We start from the raw sequence: 26,464 nt of genomic DNA, 5'->3' as shown, positions 1-26,464 counted from the left end.
TGATTTTGAGAAGTCATTTAATTTCCAGTCAGTCTCAGTTTCCTCATTTATTAAAAAAAAAGAACTGGATGGTCTTTCCAGCTCTGGATTTATGATCTTCAAATTTATACCATCAATTTTTTAAAAAAATTAATTTTTTATTGAAACATATAAAATCAAGCACATGAAGCTATAATGTTTCTTATCTTCCTTATCAATCTTTTTTTTAACCCAGGGAATAAGGAGGGAAAAAAATACTACCTCATTTAATGGAGGTTAAAGTCCACACTCAAGAATCAAGCTCATTCCTTAGGGCAATACTATTATCATTGTGAAGCCCTGACATTTCCAAAAGAAGGCTCTTATTTCTTTTTAGAATCACAACAATTGTAATCATCTGCTTAGATAATTTGGTATCTTAAATAACTTTGCACTTAAACCCTGTCAAACTGATCTCCCAAGGTTAATTGATTATTTCAACAAATAGTTCTGCCAGGGAAGATCAGAGTGCTTACATCTTTCCATTAATCCAGGCCATTCGGGGAAAGGATGAGAAATAAAGGAGGCTGTGATTGACTTAAGTATTTCATGACTCAGTCTCCAAAGTTGCTTCTTCTGTTGTTTTCAGTTTCCACAAAGGACCCTTAAACTTTGACCACCTCTGATCTAGAGATCCTTGTTGCCTAAACCAAATTCATTAAAATGACATATATCACTAGACATGCCCATGTAAACACTTTAGAGGGACAAAAAAAGTAGGAGTCATCTATTTAGCACTAAAAGTACTACTGCTACCACTTAGATCATTCATCTCTATCAAAGATTGAAATCTGCTGCCTTTAAACTCAATTAATCTTTTAATGATTACTTGTAAAAATCATTCCTTTCAAAATTTTCAATTACATAAAAAGTTCATCATTTGTTGAGTCCTCCCAAAGTATTGTTGAGTCCCCCCAAAGACTGAAAGTAGCTGTGTCTCCATCCTCCATCCATACATATTTATAGGAGAGCTGGAATAGTTCCTTCTCAGGAGAGTTTTCTTATCTTCTAATCAGTTTTGATCCCAAATATCTTTAGTTGGGTCCCCTTCCCAAGCCTCCATCCCTCTTTTATCCTTTAGCATACTAATGAAATGTTAGCATTGAGTAGAATCAATTAGTCAGACAACAATCATTTATGAAATACTATGTGCTAACCACTATAGACTTGACTACATTTATGGTTATATTATGATGATATACCTACATACATACATACATACATATATCATATATATAGATATATAAATAATACACACACACACACACACACACACACACACATATATATATATATGTATATATATATATATATATATGGATGGATTTTTTTGAAGGAAGTTCAGTTACTATCTTATTCAAAGTATCATAATCCTTTCTAAAAAGGAAGTGAAATAAGGTTTCCGCAGTAGGATTATAGGCGTCTTTTTTATGACTTGTTGGTCTCTGATTCTTATTCTTACTTTCATGCATCCTTCTGAATCTTACTGCCTGAAGAAGGGATTAGAGAAGGGGAATGGGGAGGTCAAGGGTTCTCAATTTCTAAATGAGATGTAGACTCATTCTATTTTCCTGCCTCTGAGGGGAAACCAGCAGCAGCCTCTGCCAAGACTTGGATTGGAAAATGGAGGGAAATTCTTGGAGTGTACCAGCCTGGCAGAAGCTTTCCTTCACACCCTCCCTGACTGTCCCCTGCTTGCTTCCAAATGGAAGCAGCCACCCCAGTCCCCAATTGGAATGGGAAGGCCACAGCTTTATTTACATAACACAAGAGATAGAACAATCAACAAGCATTAATCACGATCATTATACCAAATCATACAAATAGGACTGCTGACCGCTTCAGTGATGCATGGATTCTTTTTCCTTTCCCTTCTTGGAAAGGGGATAAATGAGAAAGCCATCAGAGGTGATCCAGCTTCCCCCTCACCCCCCCCCCCCCCATTAAAACACGTGAAAATTAAACACATGTGAAGTGCACAATATGTGGCAAATTAGTACAGAAAATACTGAGAAATGTGCATCTTCCGGGCTCGCCTGCACACCGTGATGTGACAGGTATTATTGCCCTTTGTACAATTATTTAAACCCTGTAGGAATTCCCAGTGTCAGGGAATGTCAGCGTACTGTTATTAGACAAGTTTAATTAGGATCTACCCTGCTGCTCCTAACAAGTATTTAATTAACTTCTAGGCAGGGTAATTAGCTTTAGATTGTGGCTGATTTTCTGCCTCACCTTCTGTTGACACTTGGCCTACACCAAGGCAGCCTACTTTGCTGACAGTGTAATGGATAGCATCATTGGGAAGCCTAATATCAAGGCTGACTAGTCTAATAAAAAAAATAAAGATGAAGATAAAAGACAAAATAATGACTGTTAGGTCATGGTCCGAGGGTGGGACAAAAGGCTGTAGATCAGACAGACGGGCACAAAGACTTAACAGGAAAAAGAGGGGAACAATTTGATCTGGATCACTTCAGAGAAATAAAAAGAAAGGTGTCACAGGAAATAAATACAACATAACTCCCGTCCTGTGCCCAAACCTGAATTCACATCCATGTGAACAAAAGATGAGAGGAATCTATTTTCCTTTAAGTGAAGGAGCAGCTTCCTGATTATACCAGAGCCATCTCTTTCCAGCTTGTAAAGCCGAATGTTAAATCATCTATGTGTGCATTTACACTTCTGAAATCAACAAAGTTTATTTTTTTTCTTTTGTAGATGGTCAACTTAAGAAAGTCACAAAAATATTAATAATAATGCAACTAAATTAGAAAGTGTCCTAGGTATTTTTTTCCCCTGGATAGCTGGTTGCTAAATATTTACCAGCATACTCCTGCTACCCAAATAGTGCTTGTGATTTTTGTCCCACTAGTGTTAGTGGGTTTTGGCCCAATGTGCCCTTTCAGCCAGTGACAGGTAACCAGAGGAAACTAATTAGGCCACAGGCAGCCCCAGGAAGTTTGACCTTATTTGGAGAAGAACATTTCCAAACACATAGCTTTTGAGGTTTTCTATTCTTCCAGCCCTCCTGACTTATCATTAAAAATAATGAGTCTTCATATATGACGCAACTATGAAAATTTGGGGGCTGGAAAGCTAGAGTACACAGGAGTTAAAATGCTTTCACTATAATTAGGATAAAAGGTTTAAATAATTCACTTTTAGCGTGGAGAGTGTGTGACTTTTAAAGGCACATTTGTTTTTGATTTTGCCACCTGCACCCTAGGAACCTGAGTGTGGGCTCTCTGTTAACTTTCCCCCTGTAGACAATGCTTTCAGGTGCTACAATGAGAGAACAAGCTTGTACATGTGGCAGGAACAAAATCATTTTGATTAGAAGTGTTACCTTACCTTACCACATTGTATTTGGCAGTCTTTTTGTTCTATAGTGACTCCTCCAGCACGTGAAGGGTTGTGATAGATAATTATGAGAGGAGTAACAGAGTCAGAGTTAATGTGTAAGCCTTCGATCTTTTGATCAGGGCTGACTTTAAGGCAGTTATCAGTATGGTATGAATTCAAGACTTATAGGATGATAACTTGATAAGTTTCATCTCTACCTAATCTTTCCCTATTGATTAATGCTTAAAATTCTTGAAATAGAGCTCCCCTCTACCTCTCCCCCCACCCCACTCAGCTCTCCCCTAGCTTAATTTAAGACTTTGAGAAAGAATAAGATCTCAAGTGGAAATTAAGGTCCAATTTGTCATTGGTAAAGCCATTATATTCTTGCATCTGTCTTTTCTTCCCTTACTCACCCCCTCCCATCCTAACTCAGGTCCTTATGTCTCTTACTTGGACCCCTTCAATCTCCTTCCAAATGGTTTTCCAAGTCTCTCCACCTCAATCCATCCTTCAGAAAGCTGCTGAAGGAATCTTCTTAAGTCAAGGTCCAATCATGTCACTTCTGACTCAGTAAAGACCAGGAGCTTCTCATTCTCTTGAGAGGAAACAATAAACCCCTTCCTTTCACAACCTGGGCTTCAACCTACCTTTCCAATTTTAATTACCTGTTACTTCTATTCATACAAGCACTCTAGTGTTATTGGTCTAGTCAGTCAGACCCTCTTACTGTTCTCCACATCCATTCTATTTTTCATCTTTGTATTTCTGCCCCGGCTAACCGGCTAACCCTTCCTGGTACCTCCCATGCTGGGAATGTACCTCGACTTAAAATCTTGAGCTTTCTTCGTGATTCCGTTTAAGTGGCATCCTGCTTATGAAACCTTCTCTGATCTGCAACCTGCCCCTAGCTCCTAGTACTATCTCTGCCAAAATTATCTTGTATCCATTTTATGTGCATATATAGGTATGTATGCTTGAATATATGTGAATCCACATGCATATTGTTTACCTTGTTAGAATGCAAACTCTTTGAGGACAGCTTCTGTTTCAACTTTTGTCTTTGTTTCCTCAGCACAATAAAACCATCTTGACTGACTTTTTTTAGGTTTTAGAGTATGGAAACTAAGAAGACATACCTCTTTTGTGTCTTCTGTTTTGGCACGCAAAAATGGTCCATTTGGAGAGAACATTATCTTTCTCCCTCAGTTTTTTCATATTTGTCTTTAACATTATTAGTAATCATTTCCTATCTTCCCTTTTAGACTTCAAGTTTCTTTTAGGATAAGAACCATTTTTAAATTTTTTTTTTTTTTGTTTCATAGTGTGAGGATTATATTTAGTCTATCCTGAATGGATGTTAGGGGCACAGTGAGTAGAAAACTGAGACTGCAGTCAGGAAGATCTGAGTTCAAATATGACCTCAGACACTTTCTAACTGAGTGATTCTGGGCAAAGTACTTAACTTTGCCTCAGTTTCCTCATCTGTAAAATAAGATGGAGAAGGAAATGACTAACTACTTCAAGATCTTTGCTAGGAAAACCTCCAAAAATGACTGGAAAATGACTGGACAACAATAATTATGTGTGTGTGTGTGTGTGTGTGTGTGTGTGTGTGTATATATATATATATATACACATTTATATACATATATGTGCATACATATAATTTGCAAAGGCATCTGGGTGATGCAGTGGATAGAGTGCTGGGCCTGGAGTCAGAAAGACTCATCTTCTTAAGTTCATGATGATTTACATTTAGTAGTTCTTAAATACATATTAGGGCACAATGGGGTAGAATGCTGGACCTAGAGTTAGAAAGACCTGAGTTGTAATCTGATCTCAGACATTTAGAAGCAATGTGACCCCCGGCAAGTCCCTTACACCTGTTTGCCTCAGTTTCCTCATCTGAAAATGAGTTGGAGATAGAAATGGTAAACCACTCCAATATCTTTGCAAGAAAATCCTAAAAGAGACCAAACAACAACTACAACTGTGAATACTTGTTACTGAATGTTTAAAGACAGGGGAGGGGGATTAGAGATAGCAAAACAAAGTCCATCTTGGAAACAAATATAAATTCCCTTTGGTGCATGTTGTTCTACTCTATTTTTTAACAGGGTAATTGTTCCTTTCCCCCATCAGGTAAAGTGAGCACTATTCCTATTTGATTGCTATCAAGTCAATGTTAGATAAATGAAGGAGAAATGGAAGGACTAGGAAAAACCATAGACATTCCAATGTGGTCTATTTAATTTCAAGTTAGGTTCCACATCTAGAATTAACAGGAGATTAATAGGTACAGAGGTCATCTGGGTTTCTAATCACAGAATACAAGTAAGTCAACAAGCCAGGGTGTGATAAAGGTGGGCGTGGTCTGAAAACAATGCCAGGGTCAAGAATAAATTGATAAAATGTCAGCTCAATACAAATTAAAAGCTAGGAATTCAACAACTATTGTGATGTTAGGTGTAGGTGTAATAAAGATCTAGTATATGCACAGGATACCTCAGATGGCATCTCTCCATGTGGAGGAGACTAGAGACACTGCTGGGAAACTCATGACAATTTTCCAAGAAGATCAATGACATCATAAAGTGATGAACTGGATTGTTTGTGAATTTGATCTAAGTGAAGCAGAGTTGCACAAAGTCATCAGCATCATTCTCTCTTCCAGAGTCATTGAAACCTAGTGGAAGGACAAGTGATGGCCTTGGATGCATTGGATGACTTTGACATCTTCAATATTTAAACAAGTTCTAAGTGCTCCATAGCACTTGTTTCAGTTTCTTTCATGACCTTTGTAACAAACTGTTCTTATCTACCTATTCCACTAGGGGAAGACTTCACATGCTTGGGGTAGATATCCCCCTAATTCACTGAGAGGTATGAGAGGGTCTGAAGCCAATGATAGTAGAAAAGCAAAAACCCCATAAAATCTTCGTGCTACCCCATTACCCTGAGAGGGAGATGTACCTGGGAAATGAGGCAGAACAACCTCATTACATGAGAACTAGGCAAGAAAATGTGGCACAAGTAAAAGCAGGTGAAAGACCAAGGAATTTCCATGCATAACAAGGTTAGGAGGATATTCTAGAAGAGGGAACATGGCATTTTAATAATGACAATTTTCTTCAAATGAAAGATAAATCCTGCCTACTCATTTTGTTTTGCATGATATGCTTACTACACTACTCTCACCTCTTAGCTCCACTTATCTAAATACTCTGAATTCAGATACCATCCGTCTTCCTATAATATGTCCCCTGATTTCCATTCTATAGTATTATGAGAATTCTTTGGTGAAGAGACAGATTATATACGTGTCTTCATATTAGTTATGGAAACATTTCAGCCTCAGACAACCTAGTTGTCTTTGTTAATACAAGAATTCCCAATTGACACATTTCTCTTATATATACATGATTAATTGAAGTTAGGTGAGTGTTCAGAATGTTCAGGTCCAACTTGGAATGAGACTATCAAAATAGGAACTGAAATGCAATGTAAATATGACTCCAAATAGTTAATTTTAATCTATAACATTTGGAACAGGTTACTATACTACTCCCCCCAAAAATCACCAGATAACTAGCTCCTACTGACTTTCCATAATTAGCCAGGATGGTCCTCAGAAACTAGTCTATTAACGAAGCCTTACTTGAAGCCTTTGAAGTATGAGGGACCATATTCCAAAGCTTACACTCTTTGATAAGTGTCTTTGAGATCCTAGAATCACTTTCATGGCAAAATGAGGAATAGAAATAGTACCTTGTGGAGGAGAGAGAAGAATGTCTCCAGTAAATAGAGTGGGTTTCCTTTGATGCACTCTGGGGAGATGTGTGGCATAGTTATGAATGGCTTGTAATCTTGGTTTTCTTGGAGAGAACTCCCAATTGAGCAAGTTTATAGATCTGTTTGCGTATTGCAGCTATCAGATTTGCTTCTTAAGTGATTATTAAATGACTTAATCAGTAACTTTCCAGGAAAATCTGTTCACATTTAGATTTTGAGTGTTTGACCCATAGTAAATGTGAAATGAGTGTTTGCTGACTGACTACCCAGACCTAATCTAATCATAAGAGTTTTTTTTGGGAGGTGATAATAATCAATTCTCCATTTATAATCAACACTGGGATCCAGAGGGAGTGCTACAAATTTTCCTGGGTGATATACAATTCTTCTGAGCTGTCTCTGGACTGAACAAAGTAAAAATTAAATAGAGAATTGTTTCATTCTTAGCTCATGCTTACCTATATAGACTTAAGAATTATTTTTTATGTTTTGTTTGTTTATTTTTCTAGCTACATGCAACAGAGTTCTCAACAATCATTTTTGCAAGGTTTTGAGTTTTATATTTTTCTCTCTCTCCCTCCTTTTGTTTCCCCCTCCCCCTGAGAGAAAGCAATCTCAGGTTATAGATGTAAAGAAGAATCAAATCAAATTTGGGGGGAAAAATTAGAGAGAGAAAAAATAATGTGTAAGACAACTTTTAAAAAATTGAAGACAGTAAGCTTTGATCTGTATTTTAACTCCACAGTTCCTTCTCTGGATATAGAAAGTATTTTCTATCACAAGTCTTTTAGAATTTAGATTTAAGAATTATTAAAAGAAAGTAGTATTCATGAGATTAATTCTCATCTTTATATTAATGATTTCCATATATATATGTCTATATATATATATATATATATATATATATATTCAGCTATATATTCTCCCCTGAAGTCCAGTACATTCCATAATCAAGCAAGCAAGAAACATGTATAAAATATCTACTATCTGCCAGACACTATACTAAGTGTGGAGATAAAAAAGGGGCAAAAGAAAATCCTTGACCTCAAAGAGCTTCCAATCTAATGTGGGAGAATATGCACACAAATATATACATATATGTCTATATAGAGATATGGAGGGAGGGAAGGAGGGGGAGAGAGAGAGAGAGAGAGAGAGAGAGAGAGAGAGAGAGAGAGAGAGAGAGAGAGAGAGAGAGAGAGAAAATATAGAGAGGATAAATAGGAAATAATCAACAAAGGGAAGACAATAGAATTAAGAAGGGTTTGAGAAGGCTTCCAGAAAGTTGTAATTTTAGTTGAGTCTTAAAGGAAGCCAGGGAAATTAGTTGTAAGAGTAGAAGAGAGAGAGAGAGAGACAGACAGACAGACAGACAGACAGACAGACAGACAGAGAGACAGAGTGAGCTTTCCAGGCAAGGTGGAACAGCCAACAAAAATGTTCAGAGATCAGAGAAAGAATATCTTATTCATGGAATACCCAGGAAGCGATGTCCCTGGATTGAAAAGTATGTATTAAGGAGTATAAGACTAGAAAATAGGAGAGAACTAGCATATGAAGTCTTTGAATGCCAGAATATTTTGATTTTGAGCTGGGGGACAATAATGAGTCACTGAAGTTTATTGTGTCAGAGGGTGATTAGATTTTAAGAAAATAATTTTAATGACTGTATGCATTAGAGTGAGGAGAGATTTAAGGCAGGTGGACCCACCAGCAGGCTATTACAATAGTTATGGTGCAAAATGCTTAGAGAACTGGTACCAGAGTGGTAGTATTGTCAGAAGACTTATGGGGGTATATAAAGAGATATGGTAAAGGTTAAATCAACAAACTTTAGCAATAGATTAGATTTTGGGGATGAAAGTGAGGAATCCAGCATGATTCCTGTTATTAGCCTGAGGGAGGTCAGCAAAAAGTTTGGGGCAGGATAGATAAGTTTTAGAATTATTATCATAAAGGTGGTAATTAAATCCATGGAAGTTGATGAAATTACCAAGTGAAATAGAGGAGAAGAGGGCCCAGGACAAAACCTTGAAGGACATCTGTATTTAGAAAGTGTGATCTGGAAGACATCACTCTTTGAAAGAATGGAGTTTCAAAAACATAGAGAGAAGAGAATATAAAGGAGGAGTGAGTGATGAATAGCAGAAAGACTGCAGAGAGTTCACAGAGAATGAAGAAAGAGAAAAGGTCCTTGATTTTGTTTATTAAGAGATCATTAGCGACTTTGGAGAGAATAGTTCATCTACTTTTGGATATTTTCCACTCAATGCTCTATGATACTTTTCAAAACAAAATTCATTATGCTTCCTCCAAAATAGATGATTCTTCTGCATTTATCTATGAGGGTATCATTATCCTTCCTGTCACCCAGGCTCTCAGTCTTGGAGACAGCCTTGATTCTTCACTTACCTACCTTTACTCCACATATTCAATCAGCTAGTTAATATTGTTGATTTTATTTCTACAACATCTCTTGAATTCGTTCCCTTCTCTCTGGTCCCATAAATACCACTGGCTTCCTATTTATAGACAGTATTGGTACCCACAAAAAGGTTTGAATGTCTTCCTAGACTGTGTTCAACTCTTTTAAATAAACATTGACCATTAAGACCATGGCTTAATTGCGAGTGCTAGGGAGAGACAGTATAGCTCTGCTTTACACAGATGGCCCAGTGGATTTGACGTTCTGAGATGATATATATTTTGGTGGTATTCCAGATTCTTATAGCCATTATGCATGACAATAGAATATGATAGACCACAAAATGGTATTTCTATGAATTCCAATTTGACCTTGCCTAGAATCAACTCTTTCTTCCATCTGTCATACAAGTTCCCATTTACTTAACACTTTAGGCCTTGCTTCCCTTTTTCCTTAAAATGACCTGTCAAATAGGTGGCAAAAATATTATTATTCCTACAACGTAGGTAACAAAACAGAGCTCTAGGATTTAACTCATTTTTATAAACCTTAAAAATTGAAATTAGAATTTCAGTGATAATCTTTGACACTATATAAGCCTATGTCTTTCAGATGGTGATGGAAGTATTCACCAAGGTCAGCCTAATTAGAAGGCAGGATGGACTATAAGAATGACATTAAATGACTCGATTTTATAGCAAATATTCAATGAATACTGACTAAGCTCTCAACATGAAACAGGGTTCATAGTTTGACAATAATTTGCTTCACCTAAACTTCTGGTGGGCAGTTAGCCAGCCTCAAATTATAAAAACACAGTCATAGTGACAAAAATTCACAGGAGCCAAAGCACTGTCTAAAGACTTGAAATAGTGATTAAACCATCCAAAGTAGAAATTAGATTACTATTAGAATTATTTATATTGGAATTCTGTAGAGACTTAGAACTGAAAAATATCTTGTGCATTTTACAGATGAGAAAATTGAGGCCTGCAGAGATTCAATGACTTGTCCAAGATCCAATAGGTATTTAGTAGTCAGAGCGGCATTAAAGTCTAAGTCTACTGACTCTCAATTTAGTGCTCCTTCCAGAATACTATGCAGCATCTCCAAATCTAAAGAAGTGAAAATTAAACAGATAAACAGTTTTATCCTTGACTTTGGTTGAATTACATAAACTTGATTTAAGTCTATATTTTAGTAAAAGGAATTTTCATTTTCATGTCCTTGACTCCCATGTCTATACATTTCAACTAAATTATTCCAGTATCTCTGTCAAGAAAACCCCAAGTGGGGTCACAAAGAGTCCTATATGACTGAAATGACTAGATTAAAACAAAACAATAACAGTGACAACAAAAACATTAGATTCTCCTCTGATGTCCAAGTCAAAATTACCAACTACTTTTTGAATATTTTCCTTTCTGCTTTATGTAATTCCAAAAGCAAATTCCTTAAATTTTTCCACAAACACAACATTTTTTGGATTTTTTCTATTTCTATTGAGGGAATTACCATTCTTCTAGAAAACCAGGCTCTCAATCTTGAATTCAAAACTTTTCCTCACTCCATATATCAAATCTGTTGCTTAATCTTGTTGCTTTTATTGCTCCAACATCTCTTGCATTTGTCCCCTTCTCTCTACTCACATATATACTTCATTTGTTCAGACCCTCTTCACCTCTTGCCCAAACTGTTGCAATAGTCTCTTAATTGATGTCTCTGCCTGAAGTCTTTTATCTCTCCAATCTATTCTCCATATAGCATCAAAATAATATTCTTAAGGCTGGGGTGGGGCAGGGAAAAGCCAAGTTGGAGGCATGAAAACAGCCTTTCCTAGGAGCAAGGCGATTCTCCAGACCAAGGTAACCTGGAAGATCATGGTAAGGCTCTGTTCCACAGGTTTGGAAATGTAGCCAGGATCATCAAGCCAGAGAGAAGGAGCTCTAGTCTTCTGGGAACAGCTCATGGGGTGCCTGGGTCACTGAGAGCACCGGCTTTTGGTAGCAGAAGCAATTTCCTGACTTACTAACTGAAGGAACACCAAATACAACTTGGAAGATCAGCAGGGAAACCTCTGTCAGAGTGAGTTGGAGCCAGAATGGCCCTCAGTGCAGCTACAGCCATCAGCGCAGCCTAGACCCCAGGAAACAGAAGCAAGTCCACAGAACCGTCCAGCAGGGATTGCCTGGCAGCTGCTCCCAGAGTGCTCAGCCCAAGGAAGGTAAAGGGGTGGGGGGAAGACTGTAAAGGTCTCTCTTCTGTCCTTGGTGCAGAACTCTTTTGCTTTGTCCATATTCAGATCCTGGTCACAGTCTACCATAGAGCAGAGACCATGCTCATAGCTCCAGGGCAGAAGGGTGTGGTTGTGGTTATCCACAGACCAGAGCACAAGCCAGGAGAGGTGTCAAAGCCTCTCATAAGACCTTGAAGGACCTGAGGTCCTTACAGGGGTGTCCCAATAATACTCAAAAGCTCAGGAAGCACCCCCAATCCAGGGCACAGGTTGAAGAAATGAGTAAATAGAAAAAAAGAACCTGACCATAGACAATTACTTTGGCCCCATGGAGGATGAAAACACACACTCAGAAGATGAGAAGATCCAACCTTCAGTATCCAAAGCCTCCAAATATCCACTTCCCCAAGAAAAATAGGAGTTGGGCACAAACTTTGGCAGAGCACAAAAAAGATTTTGAAAATCAAGTAAGGGAGGTAGAGGAAAACTTGGGAAAACCAAATCAGCAGTTTAGTCAAGGAGATCCCCAAAAATGCTAAAGAAAACAACATGTTAAAAACTAGTTTAGGAAAATGAATAAAGCAATCCAAAAAGTTAATGAGGAGAAGAAACCTTAAAAAAGCAGAATTAGCCAGATGGAAAAGGAGATAAGAAAGCTCTCTGAAGAAAACAACTCCTTAAAATGTAGAAGAAAATGTGAAATATTTCATTGAAAAAGCAACTGATCTGGAAAACAGAACCAGGAGAGACAATTTAAAAATTAAAAGTTATGATGAGGAAAAGATTTCATTTTTAAAGAATTTGGGGGGGGGTGGAGCCAAGATGGGACATGAAGGCAGGATTTCCTTGGAACTCCTTCCCCCAAAACTCCAAAAGCCAACAAATTATGACTCTAGCCAAAATTTAGAAGGGCAGAACACACATAAAGACTGAATGATATATTTTCCCAGTCCAAAATAACTTAGAATTCCATGGGAAAGGTATGTTTCACCAGGACTGGGGGTTGGAAAAAAGCCATGGCCTCAGTGCAGCACAAAGATCACTGACAACAGCTTGAAGGGGTAGTGAGAGAACCAGAATGAGTATGGAGTGAGGCTGCAAAATCTGCAGCGAGAATCTGGAGAAAGCAGCTGGCACCCCCAGAGACAGTAAGGGGGTTAGGGAAGACTGCAGAAATTTCTCTTCCCTTCCTGGGGTAGGACTCTGCTGTTTGCCTACACTTAGAGCCAGGTTGTAGTTTGGGGTTCCATACTAAGTAGCCAAATAGGATCCTCCTTACAGCTCCAGGGCAGAGGGAAGTGAGGTGACCATCTACATATCAAAGCACAGGCAAGAGATCATAAGACCTTGGAGGAATAAAAGTCCCAGTGGGGTGTCCCCCCAAAAAAAACCCCAAAGCCTTGGAAGTGCTGTCTTGGGTTGAGGAAATAAGTAAACAACAGAAAAAAGAAGACTCTGACCATAGAGAATTACTTTAGTCCCACACATATTCAGATGATGAAAAAATCGAAGCTTCCATATCCAAAACCTTCAAGAGAAATAGAAAATGGGCTCAGACTATGGATGAACTCAAAAAAGATTTTGAAAAGGAATTGAGAGATGGATGAAAAATTGGGAGTAGAAATGAGAGCAATGCAGAAAAATCATCAAAAACAAATCAACAGCTTGGTGAAAGATATACAAAAAAATACTGAAGAAAATCATACGTTAAAAACCAGTTTAGGCATAATGGAAAAAGCAAAACAAAAGGCAAATGAAGAGAAGAATACCTTAAAAAGCAGAATTGACCAGCTGGAAAAGAAGATAAAAAAACTCTCTGAAGAAAATAACTCCTTCAAATGAAGAATGAAACTAAATGAAGCTGATGTTTGCAAGAAATCAGGAAGAAATAAAATCTTCCAAAAAAAGCCAAAAATTAGAAGAAAATGTGAAATATCTCATTGGAAAAACAACCAACCTCAAAAACAGATTCAGAAGAAATAATCTAAAAACTATTGGGCTATCTGAAAGTCATGATCAGGAAAAGAGCCTAGACTTCATTTTTTAAGAAATAATACAGCAAAATTGCCCTGAGATCCTAGAAGCAGAGGGTAAAATAGAAATTGAAAGAATTCACTGGTCACCCCCTGAAAGAGATCCCAAAAGACAAACTTCCAGAATATTATAGCCAAATTCCAAAACTCCCAAATCAAAGAGAAAATTCTAAAAACTGCCAGAAACAAACAATTCAACTACTGAGGCTCCATAGTAAGGATTACACAGGATCTGGCAGCATCTACATTAAGGGCTCATAGGGATTGGAATATGATTCCAGAAGGCAAAAGATCTTGGTTTATAACCGAGAATCAACTACCCAGCAAAACTGAACATCCTCTTTCAGGGGAAAAGATGGATTTTCAATGAAACAGGGGACTTTCAAACATTCCTATTGAAACAACCAGAGCTGAACAGAAAGTTTGATCTCTAAGTACAGGACTCTGGTGAACTGCAGAGCGGGGTGGAAGAGAAGGACAAACTATGAGGAACTTAATGATATTGAACTGTTTGTATTCCTGCATAGAAAGAAGATATTGATAACTCATATGAACTTTCTTATTTCTAAGAGCTATTAGAAGGAGCATGTATAGACAGGACATAGGAAGGAGTGGAATATAATAATATAATATAGTAAATATAATATAATAAATATAATTAATATAATATATAATATAATAAAGAGATGGAGTCAATGGGTGGGTGATAAAGGAAAGTACTGGGAGGAAGGGAAAGGAGATGAAGAAGAAGCTAAGAAATTTCACATAAGAGTCAAGAAAAAGCTTTTTCAATGGAGTGGAAAGGGGGAAGGCAAGGGGGAAATGACTGAGCCTTCATGATCATCAGAAATGGCTCAGAGAGAAAATAATTTACACACTATAGGGTGAGGAAATCTATCTTACCCTAGAAAAAAATGAGCAGAAAGGGATGGGATAAGGGGGAATGAGGGAGGGAAGGGGGGGAATATGTGATAGGAAAGGGAAGATCAAGGGAGAGAGTGCTCAGATACAACACACTTTTGGACAAGTCCAGGATGAAAGGAGAGAGAGAATAGAATAAATGAGAGTGGGAGGAGTAGAGTGGAGGTACAGCTAGTAATAGCAACTGTGGGAAAAATATTGAAGCAACTTCTCTGGAGGGCTTATGATAAAGAAAGCAACTCACCCCAGAGACAGAGCCATTGGAATCTGAACACAGACTAAAGTACATTTTTTTTTCTTCTCCCTCTCTATTTTTGAGGTTTCTCATCTTCTTGGAGGGGGGAGGGGGATTAATGTTTACTCTTATATTTACTCATAACACATTCAATTTTGATGGAAATAATGTAAAGACTATCAGACTGCCTTCTGTGGGGGGGGATTGTAAAATTCAAAACTTTACAAAAAATGATAGGTAGATACTATTATTATATATAATTGGAAAACAAATAAAATTTTAATTAAAGAATTTCTATAGGAAAATTGCTCTGATATCCTAGAAGCAGAGGGCAAAATAGAAACTAAGAGAATCCACTGATCTCCAGAAAGAAATCCCCGCAAAATAATCCCCAGGAATATTCTAGCCAAATTCCAAAACTCTAAAATAAAAGAAAAAATTCTAAAAGTTGCCAGAAACAAACAATTCAAATATCATGGTGCCGCAGTCAGGATTACATAGGATTTAGCAGCATCTACATTAAGGACTTGTAGGGCTTGGAATATGGCATTCCAGAAGGGAAAAGATCTTGGAATGCAACCAAGAATCAACTACCCAGCAAAACTGAACATCGTCTTTCAGGGGAAAAAATGGACATTCAATGAAACAGAGGAATTTCAAATGTTCTTGTTGAAACAGCCAGAGCTGAACAGAAAGTTTGATCTTCAAGTACAGGACTCAGGTGAAGCACAGAGAGGGTGGACAAGAAAGGCAAATTATGAGGGATTTAATGATATTGAACAGCATGTATTCCTGCATGGAAAGAAGAAACCAATACTATTCATATGAACCTTCTCATTTATTAAAGCATTTAGAAGGAGCTTTTATAGATGAGGCACAGCAGAGAGAGCCAAATATGAAGGTATAATATATTGTAAAAACAGAGTCAGTGGGTGAAAAGGAAATGTACTGGGAGAAAGGAAAATGAGGAGAATAGACTAAAATATTTTATGTAAAAGAGTCAGGCATAGCTTTTGTAATGGTATGGAAGGGGGGAAGGTGAGGGGAATGAGGGAGCTTACATTCTCATCAGAAATGGTTCAGAAAGGATACAACATATATACTAAATAGGTTATAGAAATCTAGAAGAAAAAGGAGAGAAAGGGGAAGGGAGAAAGGGACCGGGGAGGGAAGGGAAGAATGTAGGTGATAGAGGAAAGGGTAGATTATGGGAGAATAGTCAGATATAACACATTTTCTTTTTTCTTTTTAGCAAGGTGGTGGTATTGGGTGGTATGTCCAGGACCCCACAGCCACGTTGCTGCTGGGTCTCTGGGGTGGGATGTAGGCTTGGGCCCTCCTGATTCTGTCCACTGAACCACTAGGCTGCCCCACAACACACTTTTGAAGAGGGACAGAGTGGAAGGAGAGAGAAAATATAATAAATGGTAGTGGGGAGGGATAGAGGGAATTACAATCAGCAACAGCAACTGTGGGAAAATATGGAAGTAAATTCTCTGTTGGACTTCTGATAAAGAATACAATCCACCCCAATGACAGAGCTGATGGTATCTGAATCCAGACCAAAGCACATTTTTTTCTTTCACTTTATTTCTCATGAGGTTTCCTATTTTTGTGGGAGAAGGGGGGATTATGTTTACTCTTACAACAGGGTAATTTTAGTAATGTGGAAATAAATAAAAATGTAATTTAACAAAAAACAGGACAGGCTGGGGAAAAAAATCTATATTTCTATTGGTTTATTGTTTCCCAGCTCCCTATTGGTTTCACTGTTCAGGGAACACTAGTGTGCTCATAATATCTCCAGAGAATTTTGGGAGAAACACAAAAGGGCAACAAATGACAGCTTATTAACCCCTGGTTGTTTGGCATGTTTTCTCTTTATGTTATATGTTTATTTATTGAAGTAACAAAAATGAGGGAATTAAAATGTAGTATTTCAATAAAGGTACTTCTACAAATTTTTCTGGTAATTAATGCCCTTACCTAGACTCCAACCCATCTTTGAAACCTTATAATATATCATTCCCCTTTATAAGCTCTATACTCAAGTTAAACTAACTTTCTCTCTGTTCCTCACCCACGATAGCTCATCTTCTCTCTGGATCTTTGTATAGGCTATCCTTCCTGCATACAATACATGCCACCTTACTTTGGCTTCCTAGAATCCTTCAATGTCCTCAAAACTTTGTTCAAGTATTATCTTAAATATGAGACTTTTCCTGATTGCCCTAGCTGCTAATTTTTCCTTTCTCCAAATTACCTTGTAGTTATATTGCATATAGCCATACCTGTATATGTTTTCTCTTCTTTATAGAATATAATCTGCTTAAAGACAAAGACAATTTAATTTTTGTCCATGTGCCCAGTGCTAATGCTTACCAATTGATTACTGATTGCACAAGACTGGTAGAGATAAAATTGGGAAGATCAAAGTAAAAATTGAGTATCTTCTTTTTTCTTTTAAAATTAAAATTCTAGTGGTACCTTTGTAATTAAATTTTTTTTATTAACAAAAACCAATTCTCTCTCCCTTCCATTCCTTTTCCACTATAGGGGGAAAGAAAAAGAAAATCCTTGTGATGCATATGTACAGTCAAGCAAAACAAATTCATTGACCATTGACCATGTTTATCTTAAATAAATCTAAGTAAATGCCTTTGATTGCAACTTATGGTTTCAACAATCACAATCTAGCTGAAATTCAATGTCATTCACAAAGTCTTTAGTTGTATATATAAAGGATTTTCTAAAATATAAATTAAAATTATAAATTAAATATAAATATAAACTATCCAGATTAACAGAAGAGGAAATAAATACCTAAACAACCCCATTTCAGAAAAAGAAATTGAACAAGCCATCAATGAACTCCCTAAGAAAAAAATCTCCAGGGCTGAAGGATTTATAAGTGAATTCTATGAAACATTTAAAGAACAATTAACTCCAATTCTAGAGAAAGTATTTGGAAAAAAAATAGATGAAGAAGGAGTTCTGCCAAATTCTTTTTATGACACCAACATGGTGCTGATTCCTAAACCAGGAATGGCCAAAACTGACAATGAAATTTAGACCAATCTCCCTAATGAATATTGATGTAAATATTTTAAATAAAAATTTAGCAGATTATAGCAATATCAATCCGATAATACACTATGATCAGGTAGGATTTATACCTGTTATGCAGAGATGGTTTAAGATTAGGAAAACAATCAGCATAATTGACCATATCAATAAGGAAACTGACAGAAATCAAAAGATTAACCCCATAGATGCTAAAAAGACTGACAAAATACAGCACCCGTTCCTATTGAAAATACTACGTAGTATAGGAATAAATGGAGTTTTCTTTAAAATGATAAGCAATGTCTATCTAAAACCAACAAGCTTTATATGTAATGGAGATAAACTAGAAGCATTTCCAGTTAGATCAGGGATGATACAAGGTTGCCCATTATCACCATTATTATTCAATATTGTATTAGAAATATTTGCTATAGCAATAAGAAAATAAAACAGAATAGGTAATTGAAATAGGTAATGAGGGAACAAAATTCTTACTCTTCCCAGGTGATGGTATATGTAAGGAAACCTAGAAAATCAATTAAAAACTATGTGAAACAATTGGGAACTTTAGCAAAGTTGCAGAATATAAAATAAGCCCACACAAATCATCAACATTTCTATATATTACTAACAAAATTCAACGGTAAGAGAATGAAAAAGAAAGTCCATTTAAAGTAATTGTAGATAACATAAAATACTTGGGAATCTACCCGAAAAGACAGACCCCAAAACTATATGAACACAATACAAAACATTTTTCACCTAAATAAAGTCAGATGTAGACAACTGGAAAAATGTCATTTGCTTATGGTTAGGCTGAACTAATATAATAAAAATAACAATTCTACCTAAATTTAATTATTTGTTTATTCAGTGCCATACCAATCTCTACTACCAAAAATTATGTTAAAGATATAGTAAAATAGAAACAAAATACTTCTGGAGGAACAAAAGATCAAGAATATCAAGGGAATTAATGAAAATAATGCAAAGGAAGGTGGCCTAGCTGTACCAGATCTAAAGATATACTATAAAGCAGCAGTCATCAAAACTATCTGTAAGAAATAGAGAAGTGGATCAATGGAATAGATTAGGTACAAAAGAAATAGTTGTAAATGACTATGGTCAGTTTTTGATAAACGCAAAGATCAGTTTCTGTGATAAAAATTCACTATTTGACATGAACTTCTGGGGAAACTGGAAAATATCATGGCAAAAACTTGGCAAAGACCAACATCTCATATTCTACACCAAGTTAAGATTCAAATGAATGCAGGATTTAGACATAAAAAGTGATACCATAAGTCAATAATAAGAACAAAGAATAGTCTTTCTATCAGATCTATGGAATGGGGAGAAGGTTATGACCAGAGAAGAGATAGAGAACATAATAAATTGCAAAATAGATAATTCCAACTACATTAAATTGAAAAGAGTTTGCATATATAAAACCAATGCAACCAAGATTAGAAGGAATGCAGAAAGATGGGAAACGATTTTCAAAGATAGGGTTCTTGATAAAGGACTCATTTCTAAAATAAAGAGAACCGAGTCAAATTTTAAGAATAGAAGTCATTCTCCAATTGATAAATGGTCAAAGGAGATGAACTGGCAATTTTCAGATGAAGAAACTAAAACTATCTATAATCGATGAAAAAATTCTCCAAATAATTATTGATTAGAGAAATATGAACTAAAACAACTCTGGGGCACCCTCTCACTTATCAGATTGGATAAAATGACATTAAAGGAAAATGATCAGTGTTGGAGAGCATATGGAAAACTAGGGCTAAATGTACTGTTGGTGGAGTTATGAACTGTTGATCAATCATTCTGGAGGGCAAAGTGGAACTATGCCCAAAGGGCAATAAGATTGTTTAATACCACCACTAGATCTATATCCCAATTTCAAAAAAAAAAGGGAAAAGGACCCACATGTACAAAAATATTTATATAGCTCTTTTTTTGTAGTGGCAAAGAATTGAAATTGAGGGAATGCCCATCAATTGGAAAATGGCTAACCAAGCTATGATATGTAGATACTATGAAGTACTATTGTTCTATAAGAAATTATGAGGGAGCTGACTTCATAAAAGCATGGAACAAGTTGCATGAACTGACACTGAATGAAGTGAGAAGAACTAGGAGAATATTATACCCACTACTGTTGTGAGATGTTTAACTATGATGGACACAATCCCTCTCAACAGTTAAATGATCAAGGATAATTCTGAGAGACAGTTTAAAGGAAAATTACCATCCACATCCAGAAGAAAAAATTATGGAGTGTGAATGCAGATCAAAGTATTCTATATCCACTTCTTAAAAACTTCTTTTACATATTTTTCTTTCTTTCTCATGTTTTCCCCCCCTTAGTTCTAGTTCTTTTAATAGTTTGATTAATATAGAAATATGTTAAATGTGTTTTTACACACAACCTATATCAGATTATTTGCTGCTTTGGGGAAGGGAGTGGGAAAAGAGGGTAGTAGAAAAATGTGGAACTCGAAAGTTTGCAAAAGTTTGAATATTGAAAACTATCTTTTCATGTAATTGGAAAATTAATAAATAAATTGGGGGTAGGGAAAAGGGACTTGTGATTCAAAACTTATCACTGGAATTCATATCAATACATGTACCAAACTTTAATTAGAAAAAATATATTTTTGTCACTCAACCATGTAAAAGTGAATTTTTATATACAATATAACAATTAATATAACAGTATAACATCATGGTATGATATGATATAGCTGCTTTTTAGTCATGTTCAATTCTTCATGATCCAAGTGAACTTTTTTGGTAAAAGTACTGGAGTGATTTGCCACTTCTTTCTCCAGCTCATTGAGACAAACAGGGTTGAATGACGTGCCTATGCTCATATAGCTAGTTAGTTGTCTAAGGTCAGATTTAAATTTAACAGAGATAAAGTTTTCTGACTCCAGGTCTGACATTTTATTCACTGTACCACTCAGCTACATATAATATAATATAATAAAATAATACATGATGTAATGTAATGTTACAGAACAGGATTTAGGCAAAGGCTGGTGAAGAAGAATGTATCTGGAAACTCTTGGCCATAGAATGACAGAAATAAATGTATTTTTGTTAGGTATTCTTCTTTCTATTGCATGACTAATGATTCCTAGCTATGAAATGAATATGTTTTATTTGGCACTAATGTTAACAGTCTAATTAAAAAAAGAAATGCACATTTGAAAATAATGAAAATCATGCTAGAAAACCATAAATATAAGGAAGAAAACAAGGGAGTTTCTGTGCCCAAATATGTTTAAATGCCTAGACATTTTTCATATTTTCCACAGAACCAATTCATAACAGATAGACTTCATGAGTCTGTTTAGTATTCCAACTTCTTTTGTTTTCTTTTTTTCCCAGAAGGAGAAATGCACAACTTATTCCTCAGCCTCCTTGGCTATGGTTTATCAGGAACACTAATCACACCCCTGTGGGATTAGAGAGAATTGGCTGTTTCTCCTGCCTATAACACCCCAGAGGTGTGATTATCTCATGGTTACCACACCCCTGTTGTGTCTCATTGCTTCAATGAAATAAATGAACTGTTAAATTGACAGATATGAATGAACTTCCTGCCGGCCAGCTGACTGTATGTAGCCTTGTAAGAAATGACAGAGATACCAGGGCACAGTCATTCTCCAATTTCTTTTGTAGTCTCCCTTTTACAGTTTGCTTCCTTGTAAGCTGCCGATAGGGGACTAACATTACAGAGAACCATCCTACCTCCTTCTTGCAGGATTGCCGAATATCTAACAAGTCAGGGTTGAAAGAGGGAGGCAGAGCCCAGCATGAGCTAACAAAAAAAACTAAGCAAAGAAATATGACTGTTTGCTGTCAAAAAGGCATCTCACATTGAGTGTATTCGTAGTTTAAATGCGTCAGTCACATGGAATTGTTTGTCAAGGTACATCTCACCCAGAGTCATGTATTTAGCTCTTTATCTTTATGACACATGATTTCTCAACTTCTGGGACTTCTGGCACTCAGCCAGAGCCCAAAGTGAAAGCTTTCGTGTTCCGCCCACTCTGTGTTTTAACCCGACAGCACTTCATACATGTTACCCCTCCCAGCCTAAACCTAATATCTTTCCTACTGTTTTACACACACACACACACACACACACACACACACACACACACAAACACTTTTTCTTTCCTTCCTTCTCTTTCCTCTTTTTTCTTAATACTTTTAGCTGAAACAAAGTAGAAGATAAAAAGGGGGAGATAGATATAATAGTGAAATAGAATAGTGAAAATCTCCAGTACTTGTAAGAAAATTAGTGAATATAATGAACAAATTTTTTCACCCTTTAGTACCACGCACCTATTGAAGCTACTAGGTGTTAGGCATTTAAGCTGTGGAGATGGATGAATTCAATCTACTTTTTTCTTGTGTTGATTATGCCTCATGTCTTCAGCTGTACTGATTACTATCAAATATCTATCTCTAGGTCTGACTTCTCAGGCTCAAACATCTTTATCTCTATATCTATATCTAAAGTATGTCTCATTATTTACCTAGGTCTTCATTGCCACCTCAAATTCAACCTGCACACAAAGTTGTCCAAAAGTAAAAGATTGTTTTAAGAATAGACAATTAGTTATCAGGCTCTGCTTTTCTGGTTGCCTTGTCAGGGTCAAAATTGATCTAGGTTGCAGTCTTCAGCACTGCAGGTCCAGGAAACTGATTGTATTGGGGCATCAGAAGGTGATCAGATTTTTGCCAAACACATTTAACCAAGCCAAACTCATAAGAAATGAAGTTATTACACAGAATACCTATTAATGTATTGTGGAAGATAACTCTGACAAGATAATCCTAGTTCACTTCATGGGATACAACTTGAGCTGGAGTGAAGGTGGTACATAGATCAGAAAATAATTGGTAAATACAGATGAGAATGAAAGAATTAATAGTCATATGTTTTTAAAAGAATTATTTTCAATAAATTGTGTTAAGAAGATGAATTGCCCTCATTTGTAGAAGGGATATTTCTGTCAATAATTATGACAATTAGTCTAACAACAATAACATTAACAACTTGTATTTATATAGTGCTTTAAGTTTCCAAAGTGCTTTTCTCACAACAATCCCAAGAGGTTTGAAAAAAGGAAAGGAACAAGCATTTATTAAAAAACCTACTATGTACTAGTCGTTATACTAAGCACCTTACAAATATTTCTTTCATTTGATGATCACTGCAAGCCTGGAAGGAAGGTAGGTGCTATTATTATCTGCTTTTTATGGTTGAGGAAACTGAGGCAGGAAAAGGTTATTTGATTTGCTCAAGGTCATGTGGCTGGCAAGTGTCTGAAGAAACATTTTATAAACTAAGGCAAACAGAATTAAATGACTTACCCAAGTTTACACAGCTAATTAATGTCTTGGGCCAGATTTGTACTCAGGAAGATGAGTCTTCCTGATTCTGACCAGACACACTTTTTACTGGATCACCTAGTCAGAGGACACAGGTTCAAATCCAGTCTCTAATACTAACAACCTATGTGACTTGGGCAATCATTTAACTTCACTGGGACTCAGTTTCCTCATTTGTAAGATGAAGGAATTGGACTAGATAGCTGAAATCCCTTTTAGTTCTTAAGTTTTCAATCTCAGGCTGTTTCTGGTAAATTTAGGGGGGGGGGGGACTTTGGATACCATTCAACAAAAGAAGGCACAAATATAAAATCTCATTAATGGAAAATAAATCTTGGAAACTGTGACACATCTGTCATGAGGAGGTGGTCTAATGACAGAAGATTTTGGTTATTGATGAGTAATATTGGATAAAAGGGAATCAGACTGTAGGTTTTAGATCTAGAAGAGATCTTAGGGAAAGAATTAGCTTTATCATAGATTTAGAGTTGAGTCCTACCTTCTCATTTTACAGATGAGGAAATTAAAACTCAGAGAAGTAAGTAGCAACTTATTCAAGGTTGCATAGCTAATAAATCACAAAAACAATATTTGATCCCATAAGGTACACTTAATTCTAAAATCCTTTCAATGCCCCCTTATTTGATTCCCTCATTTTTCAGATAAAAAAAACAACTGAAGTCTGAAGAAATTAAATGATTTGCCTGAGGTCACACAGGTAAAGATTAGTAAATTATAATTCAGTTTAAAAACTCTAATCTTTAAAATCCAAGATCTTTTTACTCTATTTTGTTTCCAAAATATCACAGTGCCCTCAGATTTGCTAGCATGGTAAATAGAGCTCTGGACCTTGAAGCAAAAAAAAAAGAGTTCAAATCCAGCCTCAGACATTGCAAGCCATATGATCTTGAGCAAATCATTTAACTGCCTCAGTTTCCCTAACCATGGCAGATAATAATAGCACCTAACTTCTAGGCTTGTTATGATGATTAAATGAAAGAAATAATATTTATAAAGTGCTCAGCACAATGTCTAGTACATAGTAGGTTCTTAATGAATGCTTGTTCCCTTTCCCTTTTCCAAACCTCTGGGGACCATTGTGAGGAAAGCATTTTGGAAACTTAAAACACTACATAAATACAAATTGTTAATGTTATTATTGTTAGACTAATTTTCATAATTATTGACAGAAAGATTCCTTCTACAAATGAGGGCAAATAATCATCAAGACAATTTGATGAAAATAATTCTTTTAAAAATATGCAACTTATAAAAGACTATTAATTCTTTTAATCTCATTCTATATTTACCAATCATTTTCTGATTCCCTGCATGGATCTATGTACGACCCCCCCCCCCCCAGCCTCAAGGTGTGTTCCATACAGAAACCCTAACAACATCCTAAATCCAAATAAACTTTGTGAATCAATATGGTTTTCACTTTTGAGAAGGATTTTAATTTGAGTATTATTTTTCTCCCAGTTAAAGACAAATTCTAATAGAAAAAAGTCTAATAGAGAAAGTTTTTCACTTGATATACTTACAAACACAAAGGTATTTCATTTTATAATTGACCAATTTATTTTATTCATTTGTACAAAAAGTGTCATGGAGTAAGTTAACATTTGCAGGAAAATCTATAACTGAAAATTACTTTTCCCTCATCTGAGGTTATAACGCTTTGATCTTTTAGGCACTTGTTGCATTTTAATTTGTATTATATTTGTGAGTTTTCTTTCTCCCTTCCCCTATTCTCCCCACTCCAATTAAGCACTCTATTAGACACTGGGGAGACAAAGATAAAATAGGACATAATTCCTGCTTTCAAGGAGTTTATATTCCCCTAGATTTTATTCAATTTAACATTAGTCACCTACAGTGTGTGTGAGGCACTACAGGCTTGGGATTACAAAGATGAAATACAACATGGCTCTTGCCTTTAAGGGGAAAGAGGGAAAAACATATAAATGTAAATGACTAATACAAGGGAGAATGAGATAAGTGCAAAGGAAAGATCTCTGCAAACTAACATGAGTCATTTGAAGAGGGACATAACAGTTTAAGTTGGAGGGGAAGAAGGAAAAGTAAGCAAAGGTCAATGTTAAACAACTGGTTCTCAAGAGGAAAAAATTAAGCGGGGATATTTTAAAGTTTAATCCAATGTTTTTAATGTTTTCTCCATCACTTTCTTAAGACTAGATAATTTAAAAAAAACAATAAAACAAAACCTTTGTGGATTTCCAAAGCTCACACTGAAAATTTAACAATCCACTTTTCTGAGCTCAGTTTCATCTGGTTACAAACTTACGCTGGGGAAGACAAAATTCGTGAAAGAATTTCAAAGAAGAGAGGACTACTGAGAGAAGGAAGGATTTCACCAAATAGTGTTGAGGTGTTGTTTATTCCAAGTATGGTAAACAGCATAACAAAAGGAACTGAAGGATAAAAGATGTAATTTGTGAAGAAAAAGAATATAAGTTAAGACTGGAAATATAAATTAGAGTCAACTTTTGAAGAACCTTGAATGCCACTAAAGGAAAGGGTACAGACAGAAAGGAGTTGTGGAAGGTGGAATAGACTGGGATGAATATTTAAGAAATAAAGGAGGATAAAGATCCAGCAAAGGTGACAAACAAGAAATGGTCAAATGTGGAGATTTGTTTTGCTTGTCATATTTGTCATGAGAATTTTTTTCTTCTTTCCTTCTCTCTCTCTTCTCTCTCTCTCTCTCTCTCTCTCTCTCTCTCTCTCTCTCTCTCTCTCGCTTTCTTGCTTTCTTTCCTTTTCTCTCTTTTTCTTCCTCTCTCCCTCTTTTATTCTTTCTTTATTCCTTTGTATTTCTGGTATTGTATACCAAAAAGAAATGCAAATACAATGTAATAGACCTGTGCAGCTTCATGTAAAATTTTCTGTTCTCTAATGTATAATGAAATATTCTGTATATGCTGTTTGTTAAATACATAACAAAATCA

The sequence above is a fragment of the Macrotis lagotis genome, chromosome 6 (assembly GCF_037893015.1).
Source record: "Macrotis lagotis isolate mMagLag1 chromosome 6, bilby.v1.9.chrom.fasta, whole genome shotgun sequence".
NCBI classification, from domain to species: domain Eukaryota; kingdom Metazoa; phylum Chordata; class Mammalia; order Peramelemorphia; family Peramelidae; genus Macrotis; species Macrotis lagotis.
Note: the sequence above shows the minus strand (reverse complement) of the source record.